The 15,402-nt window shown below is 46.7% G+C and overlaps 5 non-coding genes across 5 annotated transcripts; 4 read left to right on the top strand and 1 right to left on the bottom strand.

The window, feature by feature from the left end:
• Nucleotides 1–3,234: 3,234 nt before the first annotated feature.
• On the top strand, nt 3,235–3,307 carry TRNAT-UGU (transfer RNA threonine (anticodon UGU)). Its single transcript has one exon. It is a non-coding gene; the product is annotated as a tRNA-Thr (tRNA).
• A 769-nt stretch (nt 3,308–4,076) lies between these two features.
• Nucleotides 4,077–4,148, top strand: TRNAP-UGG (transfer RNA proline (anticodon UGG)). Its single transcript has one exon. It is a non-coding gene; the product is annotated as a tRNA-Pro (tRNA).
• A 1,891-nt stretch (nt 4,149–6,039) lies between these two features.
• Nucleotides 6,040–6,112, top strand: TRNAV-AAC (transfer RNA valine (anticodon AAC)). Its single transcript has one exon. It is a non-coding gene; the product is annotated as a tRNA-Val (tRNA).
• Nucleotides 6,113–6,736: 624 nt separating this feature from the next.
• Nucleotides 6,737–6,818, bottom strand: TRNAL-AAG (transfer RNA leucine (anticodon AAG)). Its single transcript has one exon. It is a non-coding gene; the product is annotated as a tRNA-Leu (tRNA).
• Nucleotides 6,819–12,129: 5,311 nt separating this feature from the next.
• TRNAP-UGG (transfer RNA proline (anticodon UGG)) lies at nt 12,130–12,201 on the top strand. The gene has a single exon. It is a non-coding gene; the product is annotated as a tRNA-Pro (tRNA).
• The last annotated feature ends 3,201 nt before the right edge of the window (nt 12,202–15,402 follow it).

The raw sequence follows: 15,402 nt of genomic DNA, 5'->3' as shown, positions 1-15,402 counted from the left end.
CAAACTATTGATTTCCACTTCTGGGGAGATATTTTTAACTTAACCAACCTTCAGGGTCCAAAACACACTTAGTGCAGCAGCTTGTAGCATTTCCACTTATTTTTTCCAAGAAAAGACCCAACTGGTGGGCTGACTCCAGTTGGTGTAAGTCCCTTTTCTTGTTTCTTTCTTAAAGCTGGCTGAAGAGCGTGGAGGAAGCTCCAACAAGTGCTTTTTGTGTGTGTTTAGGTGCAAAGCTCACTCTCCATATATTTCCATCAGCTCCTGGTGAATAAGGATACATTTCCTTGGGTTTGGAACATTGATCGCAATCTGAGCAAAGCACAGGTCAAAAGATCATCATCATTCTGTGCTAGAGAGATTAAGAACTCAACTAAAAACCAAAATAAGAACAAGGCCCAATAACCTTATAGAAGCTCTGTGACTACAGAGAGACATATGGGACAGAATTGGACAAAGTCATTCAAAACAAAGGCCAGTTGAGAAGAGACTGGCAATGATAATGTTCACAATGATTTTTCACTTATTAATGACATCCAGAAAGTCTATTAGCGAAGGGTGAATCCACTGAGCATTCAAGCTCTTCTCAAGTGGAAAGCAATGAGTTGTAGTTCCCAAGGTTGTCAGTGCTTGTGATCTTATCACCAGTCTGCTGATACTTGCAAAGGTGCTGACTCCATGGGTCCTCTGGGGCTGGAGCACCCACAGGGAAAAATTAGTGGGTGCTTGGCACCCACCAGCAGCCAAGCTCCCCTCTTCCCACCTCCTCTTCTGCCACCTCGTCCCCTGAGTGTGCCATGTCCCCACTCGTCCGCCTACCTCCCAGCGCTTCCCACCCTGCTGCTGCCCCCGTGAGAGGGTGGGAGGAACGGGAACATGGTGGCTCAGGGGAGGAGACGCGGAAGAGGTGGGGCCGGGGTGAGGATTTGGGGAAGGAGTCAGACTAGGGGCAGGAAGGGGGTGGAGTTGGAAAGGGGACTTTTGGGAAGGGGTTGGAATGGGGTCGGGACAGGAGTGGGAGGGGGCATGGCAGGGGCCGGGCCTCATGGAAGGGGTGGAGTCTGGGTGGGGCCAGGGGCAGAGGCAGGTCGAGCACCCACTGACGGGAGCAGAAATCGGTGCCTATAGATACTGCGTATTGTGCTAAAGCCCCAGCTACCTGCCCAGAGTCACGCTGAGCAGGTAGCTGTCATTTTCTTTAAAAGGAAGTTTCTAGACTGAGAGCTAAAACCGTACTGGAGAGGACCCTGAAGGATGCCACCTGTTGGCAGTATAAGGAAAACCTGAGATGGAAGCCAGAGCAGGGCAAGGCCTTCAAAGTGACATGCAACTGGGACGCCAATAACTGGTTCCTCCCTTGAGGCAGCTTCACCCTATTTGCTAGCTGGAGATTCATCAATAGGGCCCAGCTCAATTGTGACCTGCTGAAGGGAGCCGTTCGCCAAGGGAATGGGGATAAGCCATGCAGAATGTGCAGCTATACGAGGGCAAGGCCCTGGACTGCTATGGAGAGAAACCAGAAGTATCTTCTGTATGACTGATTGCATGTTGGAGCTAGTTATGGGAGAGCAGAAAAGAGCACTGGGGCTACGGTATAGCACTTGCATATATTGTACAGACATGCTTTATCTCAACCTGTGTATTATGTAATTTTAATATTAACTTTAATAACATGTTTATATGTGTTCTTACCAGTTTAATTACTGAGGCAGAAAGTGCTCTTTGTATGAGACTCAACCTCCAAGACCACCCAACAGGACCTTGCCTCCAGAAGCTCTCACCAGGGCTGGCTTAAGGCTGATTCAACCAACTCCTCTGAATTGGGCCCCGCCCCTAAGAGCGCCCTGTGCCCAAACCCCAGTACTGCATACTGGCAAGAGCCGGTGTGCTGTACTGGGCTGGGCCGGCTTCCCTAGGGGGCAATTGAAAGAGCCTGGGGCTCCCACCAGGGACTGGAGCCCATCGCCCTTTAAACTGCCACCAGAGCCCCACTGCTGGAACCCTGGGGTAGGGCTGCAGGGCTCTGGGTGCTATTTAAAAAGTCCAGGGCTCCCCTTGCTTCTACCGCCCCGGCCCTTTAAATAGCCGCTGGAGCCCCACTGCTTCCCCAGGGCTGCTGCGGCTATTTAAATGGCTGGGGCTGTGGAAGCAGGGGAGCCCCGGCCCTTTAAATAGCACCCAGAGCCCTAGGCTGCTGCTGCTACTCTGGTGGGGGAGGGAGAGGGAGGAGGTGGGCTATACCCACTGTATCTACACCCTGCCCTGCCTGCACCAGCCCCTGTCTGCAGCCAGCCCTGCACCCCTTGCCCACAGTCAGCTCCTATCTCCAGCCAGCCCTGCACCACCTGTCCTGCCCACACCAACCCTGCACCCCTGCCCTGTCTCCAGCCAACCCCTGCAGCACCCCCCTGCCTGAAGCCAGCCAGTCCCACACTCCTCTGTCTCCAGCCCTGCCAACCCATGCCGCACCTCCCTGTAGCCCTGCCTGAAGCCAGCCAGCCCACCCCACACCCCTTGTCTCCAGCCAGCCCCACACCCCTTGCCCTGCCTGCAGCCACACTCTACCTCCAGCCAGACCCTGCCCTGCCTCCAGCCAGCCCCATGTCCCCTGGTGCCCTGCAGTTCCCAAGGCAGTAACCCTGCACGCCTGTTTCAATGAAGGGGGCAGGGAGTAGCTGGGGCTCACACATGTGCACACCCTAGGGTGACCAGACAACAAGTGTGAAAAATTGGAACAGGTGGTGGGGGGGTAATAAGATCCTATATAAGAAAAAGACCCAAAATTAATGTGATGACATATGATCTGCTGCATTTATTGTATGCAAATAAAGTGCAGAGAACACACAACAACACCGCAAACTATTGATTTCCGCTTCTGGCAAGAGGTATTTAACTTAGCCAACCTTCGGGGTGCAATACACATTCAGTACAGCAGGTGGTAGCATTACCACACATTTTTTCGAGGGACAGAGCCAGCTGGCCAGCAGTGTGCATGTGGCAAGTCCCTTTTCTTGTTTGTTTGTTAAAGCTGGCTACAGAGGTTGGAGGACGATCCGAAGGAGGCTTTTTATGCAAATCTAGGTGCAGTGATCATTCTCCTTTCATTGTCATCGACTCCTGGTGAATAAAGATACTTTTAATTGGGGACGGAACATTGAGCCGGATCCTTAGCAAAGCACAAGTCAAAAGAGCTTCACCGATCTGGGCAAGACAGAAGAAGCAATTTTGGTAAGAGGCTCCATAGCTCAGGGGTTAGAGCACTGGTCTTGTAAACCAGGGGTCGCGAGTTCAAATCTCGCTGGGGCCTGTTATGTGTATTTTCCATACCTTCATTTCATTTTAAAAAATTGTTGTTTATTTATTTCAACAAACGCTTTTATCTCGCTTTCCAGGAGATCAGTCACATTCCTTGACTTTTTCAAAGGTCAACCGGTGTCTTGATGAACCACCGGTTAGGTGATGAGACAAACTTTGAAGCAGAGCTATTCTTCAGGTCATTTTCACCAACAGAAGTTGGTCCAACACGAGATGTTGCCCCCCTTGTCACTCTAATATCCTTGGGGCCAACACTACAAACGGTAAATTCTTAGAAAGGCCAGAGATATATAATGTTGGGTCATCTAAGCACCTGCAATTATGGATTTTAAAATTTAGTACCTTATAGTCCTTTTCCTTTGGAAGGTTTTTAACTGGAAGCAGTTGCTGTCTTTGTTTACATTACAAAAAGAGTGAGTGGGGAGTAGGAATCGGTAGGATAAAAATCCGCTGCTCTCTACAGCTGTTACCAGAAACTTAGGGACTGGCAGATCAGATGAGTGATACGTTTTTCACTTAAGTTGTTGGAAAGAAAGAATGAATGACTGGAGAGGGGAAGGGATTAAAGGAAAAAAATGAATTAAACTCAATTCACTTTCGTTGAAGATGAGCAAAACTGGGCGAAGTGTTGGCAGACGGAGACGAGAGTGAGTTGAAGCAAGAGAAAAGAAGAAAAATGTAAATCCGAAAAAGCAAAATCCATATGCAAAGCATTATCCGATTGCAGCTCTCTAGTACTTCCTCAGTTACACATAACATGTGGCTCGTTGGTCTAGGGGTATGATTCTCGCTTTGGGTGCGAGAGGTCCCGGGTTCAAATCCCGGACGAGCCCGTGTGTTTATCTTTTTTTAAATATTTATTGACACTCTAAAAAACATGCACAGTTTGCCTCTGGACAATACAAAATATGTCCTGACTTAAATCTACCGCGTAGGAGATCTTTTCTCAGGGTGAGCTGTACAAATACACAGCGATAAGGCAGTGAGATCCTTAGCTTATGCTTTTGCAGTGGCTGGTTCGCTCTGGGGTTGGAGACTTGCCACGTGGTCTGATGAGTTTTTGCTGAGCCTGGCAGCACTGGGAGGGATTAGACAACGGAATAGCAGGAAGAAAAACAAAGCAAGAAGGAATCAAGAAGCGATGTCAGGAGGCTGTGGATAAAACAGGCCTTCTAGGGTAAACCTTACCCAGGGTGACATGTACCCCGTAGTGCAGGACTCCCTGCAAGTCACCCAAGGGGCTCTTAGCTCCCCAAAGGGGGCTTTGAAAAGCTAGAAGTGGCATAACAGCAGGGCATAGAACCGGGGGGACATGTTGTGGGGGGGCAGCCTGCCAGGGTGGGGATCAGCTGGGATTTCCTGGGGGGAGCTCTGTAAGGGGAATTCGCGGGCGGTGGGAAGTGTTTTCAGGGCTCCTGGCAAAGAGCGCGGCCTGGGGAGGGGGGGCGGTGTTTAAAGAGGGGCTCGGTAAGCAGCAGGGTTATTTTTGGGAAAGGGGTGCGGGGCCGGGCTGCCTGAACTGACTGCTTGGTACGGGAAGGAGGGAGGAATTTGGGTCACTTGAATGGAGACCTGCGGAGCATAATTAAGTGGATGCTTTGCTGCGGGAGAGTGTTGTTTTTAGGGGGAGGAGGAAGCAAGACTGATTATTTCTGCTATAGCTAGAGAAACCCGGACAAAGCGCAGCAGAAATTTAGGGTTGGGGTGGGCACGGGAGGGGAGGAGAGGCGAGTTAAGTCGTTCCCAGCTGCACACACGCGGATGGAGAAACAGTCATATTGTTACACACACAGCAATACAACTGCACCCGCACATATTGACAAGAATGCATCAACACTCCCACCCATCAGCGCTGTTGCAGACGGAAACTTGGGCAAATCAGTCTCTTGTGCAAACAGCTCATAGAGGTGCAGGCACACAAATCACACTGTGTTTTATAGTAAACAAAAAAAAAACCCCTCACGTTAACATAGTCACACGCTAATCATATACGGGCTGTGCAGGCAAAGCCATTCACTGCAAAACTGCAGGATAAATGCGTCACAGAGTTTTCACCCTATAAATTCTGCCTGCAAATTGCCAGCATGTAGCTCAGTGCAATGGAATTATGTAGCATCCAAAGAAAGAACACTCACAGTAAAACACATTTAAGCGCAAGTACACATAAACCACACAATACTAACACACACTAATCACGTTATTGTGCTTGCACACAGGGAGAGGTATTCGACACACAAACTATTAGTCTAACTAGCACAATGAGATCCTCATCTTGGATATCAGACGTTATCCTAGTAGAGGATAATAGTAATAATAAAACTGCAAATACAAAAATCGCACAGGGAGGCGTGCACACACATCTATCAGAGACATAGACGTCACAATCATTCATAAGTGCACAGGAAGGTATAAACCACAGATTAAGAAACAGAACCAAGCCCAGAGACTTTTTTCAAAAAGCAAAATCATACATAGGCACATAAAGACCATAAACATACACACACATACACATTTACAAATATCACAGCAGTTAGTTAAGGAACGTTTGTGGGCACACAGTTTCACCATACACAAACACACATACAGACCAAAGTAACAGTTACAATAATCTGCCAACACAAAACCATTAACAACAACCAGTACAGTTGCTTGAAGGCATCAGTAAAGCAGCACTACTGAGAGCTGGAAATATCTAGAAGATAAAGGTGCACCATTTTTATATGGGTTTCTGTAGTGTAGTGGTGATCACGTTCGCCTAACACGCGAAAGGTCCCTGGTTCGAAACCAGGCAGAAACAAGTGGGCTAATTTTGATGTGGTAAATAGTGTGCATGTAGGGTTTCTAAAGTAAGTTAAATTTATAAGAACTCGTTGCACAGAAGATTAAGGCTACACACTTGTGGCACCTCAGCTGATTCTTGTTTCTCTAATAACTTGTGTCTGACTGAAACACCGAGTACGTTGCATACAGGCCATTTGTACTTAGATATTTTAGGGGAGGAAAAGAAAAACTCCGTCATCTCTCTTACATTTATCTTGCAGTGAATTGTTTTGCCTATAATGCCAAAGGGAGGGAGCATTGTCTGTCATGAAGAAGTGACAGACAGAGCAGCTTTGCAGGGATCCATACAGAGCCCCCTGCTAATGCCCTGAATAGTTGCTGTGCTCTCTGGGCTGGAGAATAAATCCATAGCTGTCATGCACAGGGGATGTTCCACTTCGGATGTCTTTAGAGCTGTGAAAACCGTCTACAAATAGCACCTTCCTGAAAACTGACCCTCTCTTCAGGCAGGGTCAGTGTTCTCTGGGAAGGGGCTATCAGGCAAGTGCAAAAGCATAGCTCTTAATTAGCTCCGCGAAATTAAAAGTCTCCACTTAGCTATTTAAAAAATAGATCCGGAAGGAAAGGCGTAAAAACAGTGTGGCAGCGGTGGGATTCGAACCCACGCCCCCGAAGAGACTGGAGCCTTAATCCAGCGCCTTAGACCGCTCGGCCACGCTACCCAACTGAAAGTATGCTCCTCTGTATACGTCCTTCCTTGCTATAGTGCTCTGTGCACGGCTGAAAAAAAAGTTTGTCAAAAGCAATCTGACAGCGTGCTGCATGCGTCTCATTTTTAATACTCAATAAAAAAGTATAGTTCTAATTACAGAAGCCATTTAGTGTTCTTATTTTAATGTCAAACCTCTGCTGCCTATATCCCTGCTCGTGTGTATGGTAGATTGGCACACAAAGAAAACCAAACAACTGAAGTAATAAAAGATTTCCTTGATAATCCATAGTTACATTCTTTCAGATGTGAGAGCTTACTCTTGAGCTAGAAGGGCAGTGATCTGTCTTTTGACATAATTATTACAGACTGTATTTAAAAGAAAAAGGAGGAGGAGAGGAAGAGAGAGAGCTATTATTATTATTATTATCGGTTTTTCTACAGAACAGAATGATATCTACTCTCATCCTGTGTCTCTCTCTTTCCCCCCTCCAGTAGAAACTATCTGAGATATCAATGACAAACTATTTTAACACCTGAATGATTTTGCTAAATGGTAACTAAATGAAAAAGTGAGGGAAATTCCACTCCTTTTCATGATTATCTGTAGCCAATCCATTCACACTCTGCGTTTCACATGCCCCCAACGCTACCCACTGTCCTCCACTCACCCACATTCTGAATATTCTGCCCCTCATACACACACTTTCTTCTCTACCCCTCACCTCCGTGTCTTCTATTACTGTTGTAATTACTCAGATCCCTCTTCTTATTTCACCTTCCATTCCTCTGCCTTCAGCTAAGCACATGGGCTCAAGTAACTGCCTGTTTGCGAATTGACCTGTTAGGGTACATCTACACTACAGGATAATTTCGAATTAACTTAAACTGGTTTTATTAAACAGATATTATAAAGTTGATTGCACGCATCCACACTAGGCACATTAATTCGGCGGTGTACATCCATGGTCCGAGGCTAGCATCGATTTCCGGAGCGTTGCACTGTGGGTAGCTATCACTATGATTATCCAGCCAATAACTTCGATTTGCGGCCACACTAATCCTAAATCGATATGTTAATATTGATTTTAGCATTACTCCTCTCGTTGGGGAGGAGTACAGAAATCGATTTTAAGAGCCCTTTAAATCGATTTAAAGTGCATTGTAGTGTGGATGGGTACAGCGTTAAATCAATTTAAAGCTGTTAAAATCGGTTTAACGGCATAATGTGGACCAGGCCTTAGTTATCATGTTATGCTATCTTTAGCTGAGACATTCTTTCTACGGTTCACGTTATTGGACTAGACCCAGCTCCTTAGTGTCACTGAAAGGTTTGATTTGACCTGTTTTGTTGTTGTTGTTGCCGGTGTTTGTTGTTGTTGTTGTTGTTGTTTTAAGTGTCAAGCATCCTAGTATATTATATGTTATTCTCTGGTAGAAATCCCCTGATTGTTAGTGATGGGGAAACGGCCAAAAGTTAGAGTAATGTCTACTTGAGGCATGAATTGGGTCCTAGGTGCCCTGAAAGCTCCCAGCAGGGTGACTTATCTATCAGTAAAAGGAGAATTATGTCCTTGCAATTTCAAATTTATCTCCACATAAAGAATTTTCTTTGTTTTGTTTTGTTGGGGTGAAGGAGGAGTGAATCAGAGAGACAGATAGAGTGAACAAATTTGTAGCTATAATAGGGCATTATATACTTACAAAGACTATGAGGCTGATGCATTTTTATTCAACATAAAGCACATCAACTCCAAGGACATAGTTTATTCCTGTCCAAAAGAAAAAATAGTTGTGATGTTTTTGAGTGGATTTATATTGTAAACTACAGTTAGCACCAGCTGTGATAAAATGAGGTAATGTACTCTAGGTAGACAATATTGTAACTAGTAGACTTGTGGAAGATGCAAATTTACTGTCATTTGACTTTGAAAAATGGCAGGCTAGAAGAATGTACTGATAGCTCTTGTTCACTTTTGTAGGAAAACTGATAAGCCATTGTGGCAACAACAGGTCAACAAAACTTTGTTTCAAAGCTTCTGTTCTCTGTTATGCAAAAAACAAATTAGTCTTATAAGTGTGACAGTGACTGACTTTGCACTCTTTTTTTTGACTCGTTATAAGGAATTAAATCTGAGCTAAATTTGCAAATGCATGCATGGACACCATTCTCCTTTTGCTGGTTAGAATTTTATACTGATGTAAGAGCACTGCTTTATTCTAATGTGGTCCCATAATGTATTAAAAGCTCTATGAGAACAAAGAAAGAAAGAAAGAAAGAAAGAAAGAAAGAGAGATTTGGGAATTGCAAATATAAGATTATAAGATTATTTTATGACTATTGGACTTTTAAAGCACTAAAAAGACATGGAAATTGTGCATTGAAATTAAAAATACAAAAAAAATCTGTAAGTCTTAAGGAACTCAAGGTAGCTTAGTTCTTCAGTGACACAAATCTCCTATTTTCCTTTGTTTCCTCTGTTCCTGACATCTTTGTAAGATAAAGTTTTAAAAAATATGATTTCAGGAGCCCATCTCTATCTTTGGTAGGTTTTAATTAGCGAGACAAATATGGCTTTGTATTGAAAACCGATTTACCATCTTACGCTATCACCTTATCCATATATCGATGGACAGATTTTATCTAAGAATTAATCTATTGGGAGGTGGCATGTTGGAAGGGAATGGGATCTCATGATGAAAGTGTCTTATTTACTAATCCTCAGAATGCAAATTCTGGAGCACCACTCAGGCTTCCTCACAGACACTATGCATGCTGTCGGGGGAGAGCTGAAATTGAAAGGACAAGTCTAAGGCCTGGTCTACACTAGACGTTTACACCAAATTTAGCAGTGTTAAACCGATTTAACCCTGCACCCGTCCACACAACAAAGCCCTTAATATCGATATAAAGGGCTCTTAAAACCGATTTCTGTACTCCTCCCTGACGAGGGGAGTAGCTCTGAAATCGGTATTGTCATGTCGGATTGGGGTAGTGTGGCCGCAATTCGACGGTATTGGCCTCCGGGCGGTAACCCACAGTGCACTATTGTGACCACTCTGGAAAGCAATCTGAACTTGGATGCACTGGCCAGGTAGACAGGAAAAGCCCGCCGAACTTTTGAATTTCATTTTCTATTTGCCCAGCGTGGAGCGCTGATCAGCACAAGTGGCCATGCAGTCCCAAATCCAAAAAGAGCTCCAGCCTGGACCATACGGGAGATACTGGATCTGATGGCTGTATGGGGAGACAAATCTGTTCTATCAGAGCTCTGTTCCAGAAGACAAAATGCCAAAGCATTTGAAAAAATTTCAAGGCTATGATAGACAGAGGCCACAGCAAGGACTCAGCACAGTGCTGTGTGACAAGCGTAACGGAAAGCCAAAGAATCATATGGACGCTCATGGAGGGAGGGGGGACTGAGGACTCGAGCTATCCCACAATTCCTGCAGTCTCTGAAAAGTATTTGCATTCTTGGCTGAGCTCCCAATGGCTGAAGGGTCAAAAACATTGTTGCCAGTGGTTCAGGGAGTATGTCGTCAAATTACCCCCTTCCTCCCCCAAAGAAGAGGGAAAGAAATCATTTCTTGCCTCTTTTCAATGTCACTGTATGTCTACTGGATGCTGCTGGTAGATGGGGTGCTGCAGCACTAAACAGCAGCATCCTCTCCCCTCCCCTCCCCTCCCGTAGATGGTACAGTACAATATGACTGATAGCTGTCCTTGTCATCATACTGCGAGTGCTCCTGGCTGGCCTTGGTGAGGTCAGCCGGGGGTGCCTGGGCAAAAATAGGAATGACTCCCGGTCATTCCCTTCTTTAGCCTTTGTCTCCTGGAGTTTCAGTCCTGGCAGATGGTGCAATAGGGCTAGTAACTGTCCTCATCATAGCAGCTGGAGGCTGAGCTCCTCTCCACTCCCCCCCCTTTTCATGTCTAACGGAGATTCTGGACTATCATAGCAGAGGGAGGCTGTGATCCTCTCCCCCCTCCCCCTTTAATGAGTAATAGAGATGTCCTGCTTGGAATATCATAGCAGCTGGAGGCTGCCTCCCCCTCACTTTATCTCACTAAAAATTCAGTGTTTCTTATTCCTGCATTCTTTACTACTTCATCACACAAATGGGGGGATAGCTGCCATAATAGCCCAGGAGGGGTGTGGAAGAAGGGAAGCAATGGGTGGGGTTGTTGCAGGGGCACCCCTAGAATGGCATGCAGCTCATCATTTCTGCGGGATCTCTGGGGCTCTGACACGGAGCGGCTGTGCTCTCTGGTTCTCTGGTAGACTTGCCCCATATTCTAGGCAGGACTGACTCTATTTTTAGACAAAACATAAAGAAGGGAATGACCTGGGAAGTCGTTCCCATTTTTGTCCACACATCCCCGGCCGACCTCAGTGAGGCCAGCCAGGAGCACCCATGACAGCAGCAGACAGTACAATATGACTGGTAACTGTCATCGCCAATTTCCAAAGCAGCAGACCGTGCAATAGGGCTGGTAACCGTCTCTACTATCTTGCAAAGGCAAATGAATGCTGCTGTGTAGCACTGCAGTACCTCCTCTGTCAGCAGCATCCAGTACACATACAGTGATAGTGACAAAAGGCTAAACTACAGAAGAAGTTCAGAAAGTGAACATGCTTTCTAGTCCTGAAGGACTTGGGCACTTTTGAGTGTTGGAGGAGAGGAGGTAGGTTCTAGGAAAAGGAAATCTGGCCAGAGAATGTATCCACTTAGGCCACGTCCAGACTAGGAATTAAAATCGATTTTAGATACGCAACTTCAGCTACGTGAATAACGTAGCTGAAGTCGAATTTCTAAAATCGAGGTACTCACCAGTCTGGACGGCGCGGCATCGATGTCCGCGGCTCTCCGCGTCGATTCCGGAACTCCGTTCGGATTGATGGAGTTCCGGAATCGATGTAAGCGCGCTCGGGGATCGATACACCGCGTCCAGACTAGACGCGATATATCGATCCCTGAGCAATCGATTTTAACCCGCCGATGCCGCGGGTTAGTCTGGACGAGGGCTATGTCAAAAAGAAATAAATGGCAGTAGAAAGGTGAACATGGAAAATAGGCAACTGAATTCACAGAAAGTCATAAGAGAGAGACAAGGTAGGTGAGGTAATACCTTTTATTGGCCCAACTTCTGTTGGTGAAGAGAGAAGCTTTTGAGCTTCGCAGAGCTGTTCTTCAAGCTCTTTAGCAACAGAAGTTGGGCCAATAAAAGAGACTACTCCGATCACCTTATCACTCTCAGAAATTAACAAAACTAAAACTGTAGTAAGAGACAAGAATAGTTCAGCTAAAATTTCTGAACAGTTGGCTCGTTGGTCTAGGGGTATGATTCTCGCTTTGGGTGCGAGAGGTCCCGGGTTCAAATCCCGGACGAGCCCTCTTTTTTTCTTTGAAGAAAATCGTGGTCTTGTCTTTAGAACATTTTCTTTTTTTTTATTTTCTAGCTAATCAGCTCAGTTTCGACAATCCCTATTACCATAAAACCTAGTGGGCTGATAGTGACAATACAGGAGCAGTGTGTCTGTTCAGTGCAAGTTACATGAGCCTTGATTTGAGGTTTTAAAAAGCTAAATCTTCCCAGCCTACACACAGCTAAAAGCGATTGGAGTTTCAGGCCCTGTTGGAAAAAGAAGCAGCTGTTTGTTCTCCTGGTTGAGTTTCCTGGTGCCTTGCGAGACCCTGTTTCTCTCAGTTGCTGGCCCTTTGCCATTGCTTGCTAGTCATCTGCTACTCCCATTGCAGAAAAAGGGAGCAGCAGGGGATTGTGAAATAGACCAGGGCAACATGATTGTCTGTTCTGTTCATGTCCTGTGAAGCACCTGGTGTTAGCCACTGTTGGTAGACAGGATACTGGGCTAGATGGGCCTTTGGTCTGACCCAGTCTGGCTGTTCTTATCAAAGCCAGCTGTCTGCTGGTGTGACCTGGTGATTCCTTTTTGTTTCAGAACCCATGGGATTTGGCGGGGCGGTGTCTCCCCCCCCCACCATAAAATGCACAGGTGAGGGAGAGAGGGTTAGAACAGGGAAGAGGAGCTGTGAGAGAGGTGCCTCAGCCAAAACCCATTGCAGTGAATGGGGAGAATCTGGAACAGCACCTTACAAAACTTAAGAGACAGCACACCCATTCTGTTCATTCCCCATGGAGCACCTAGCATTGGCCACTGTCAGGACACTGGGCTAGATGAGCCATTGGTCTGACACAGTCTGGCTGTTCTTGTTTTTATGTTGAATACTATGGAGGAATTATGGAAGCAGGCTGTAGAAAAAGGTCGATGGGGAGATGAAGCGGAGAGTTCTGGGGTTCTGGAGGAAGTGGGTGGACACAGAGATGCTGCATCATCAGTAGGGCCCTACCAAATTCATGGCCATGAAAAACGTATCACGGTTCGTGAAATCTGGTTTTGTGTGCTTTTACCCTATACTATATAGATTTCATTGGTGAGACCAGTCTTTCTCAAGTTGTGGGTCCTGACCCAAAAGGGAGGTGTACGGGGCGGTTACAAGGTCATTGTAAGGGTGTCGTGGTATTGCCAACCTTACCTCTGCACTGCTTTCAGAGCTGGGTAGCCAGAGAGTGTTGGCTTCTGACCAAGGGCCCAGCTCTGAAGGCAGCAGCACAGAAGTAAGGGTGACAATCCCATACCATGCCATTCTTACTTCTGCATTGCTGCTGGCGGTGGCTCTGCCTTCAGAGCTGGGCTCTTGGCCAGCAGCTGCCACTCTCCAGTCACCTAGCTGTGACGGCAGCACCACCAGCAGCAGCAGCGCAGATGTATGGGTAGCTAAATCTCCAGAGTGCCACCACTTCATCTCACATGGTCTCATCTGTCTCCCTGGAAATACACCTGAAGTCATGCACTCTCAGATTCATGCTCACACAAAACTACACCTGGAGAAAAAATACAATAAAAAAAATCAAAAAAGAGAGGGCCACACCATTTCACATTCTAACGTCTACACTACAGCATAATTTCAAATTAACTTAAACTGGTTTTATAAAACAGATATTATAAAGTCGATTTTATGCGTCCACACTAGGCACATTAATTCGGTGGTGTGTGTCCATGGTCCTAGGCTACCATCAATTTCCGGAGCGTTGCACTGTGGGTAGCTATCCCGTAGCTATCCCATAGTTCCCACAATCTTCCCTGACCCTTGGAATTCTGGGTTAATACCTCAGTGCCTGATGGGGCAAAAATAATTGTCGCGGGTGGTTCTGGGTACAGCCTCACCCTTCCCTTCCTGAAAGCAGCAGACAGCCATTTCGCGCCTTTTTTACTGGGTAAACTGAGCAAACGCCATAGCACAGCAAGCATGGCCCCTGCTCAGCTCAGTAGCACGATCGTGGACATTGTAAACACCTCACGCATTCTCGTGCTGTCTACAGTGAACCATGAACTGCAAACGCAGGAGAGGAGGAGGCAGCTACGGCAGCTACAGCAGCGCGGCGATGAGAGTGATGAGGACATGGACACTGATTTCTCCCTAACCACGGGCCTCCGTGCTTTGGAATTCCTGCTGGTAATGAGGGAGGTTCTAACCATTGAACGCCAATTTTGGGCCCGGGAAACAAGCACAGACTGGTGGGACCGCATAGTTTTGCAGGTGTGGGATGATTCGCAGTGGCTGCGGAACTTTCGCATACGTAAGAGCACTTCCTTTGAACTTTGTGACGTGCTTTCCCCTGCCCTGAAACGCCATAATACCAGGGTGAGAGCAGCCCTCACAGTGGAGAAGTGAGTGGCAATAGCCCTCTGGAAGCTTGCAATGCCAGACAGTTACCGGTCAGTCAGGAATCAATTTGGAGTGGGAAAATCTACTGTGGGGGCTGCTGTGTTGCAAGTAGCCAAAGCAATCATTAAGCTGCTGCTACGAAAGGTTGTGACTCTGGGAAACGTGCAGGTCATAGTGAATGGCTTTGCTGCAATGGGATTCCCTAACTTTGGGAGGGCGATAGATGGAACCCATATCCCTATTTTGGCACCGGAGCACCAGGGCACCCAGTACATAAACCGCAAGGGTTACTTTTCAATGGTGCTGCAAGCACTGGTGGATCACAAGGGACATTTCACCAACATCCACGTGGGATGGCCAGGAAGGGTTCATGACGCTCGCATCTTCAGAAGCACTGCTCTGTTTAAACGGCTGCAGTAAGGGACTTACTTCCCGGACCAGAAAATAACAGTTGGGGATGTTGAAATGCCTGTCTTTATCCTGGGTGACCCAGTCTACCCCTTGATGCCATGGCTCATGAAGCCATACACAGGCAGCCTGGATAGTAGTCAGGAGCTGTTCAACTACAAGCTGAGCAAGTGCAGAATGGTAGTAGAATGTGCATTTGGCCGTTTAAAAGCCCGCTGGAGAACGTTACTCACTCGCTCAGACCTCAGCCAAACCAATGTTCCCTTTGTTATTGCTGCTTGCTGTGTGCTCCACAATCTCTGTGAGAGTAAGGGGGAGATCTTTATGGCGGGGTGGGAGGCTGAGGCAAATCACCTGGCCGCTGATTACACGCAGCCAGACACCAGGGGTGATTAGAAGAGCTCACCAGGAAGTGATGCGCATCGGAGAAGCCTTGA

The sequence above is a fragment of the Gopherus flavomarginatus genome, chromosome 12 (assembly GCF_025201925.1).
Source record: "Gopherus flavomarginatus isolate rGopFla2 chromosome 12, rGopFla2.mat.asm, whole genome shotgun sequence".
NCBI lineage: Eukaryota > Metazoa > Chordata > Testudines > Testudinidae > Gopherus > Gopherus flavomarginatus.
Note: the sequence above shows the minus strand (reverse complement) of the source record. Positions and strands in the feature narration are given on the sequence as shown.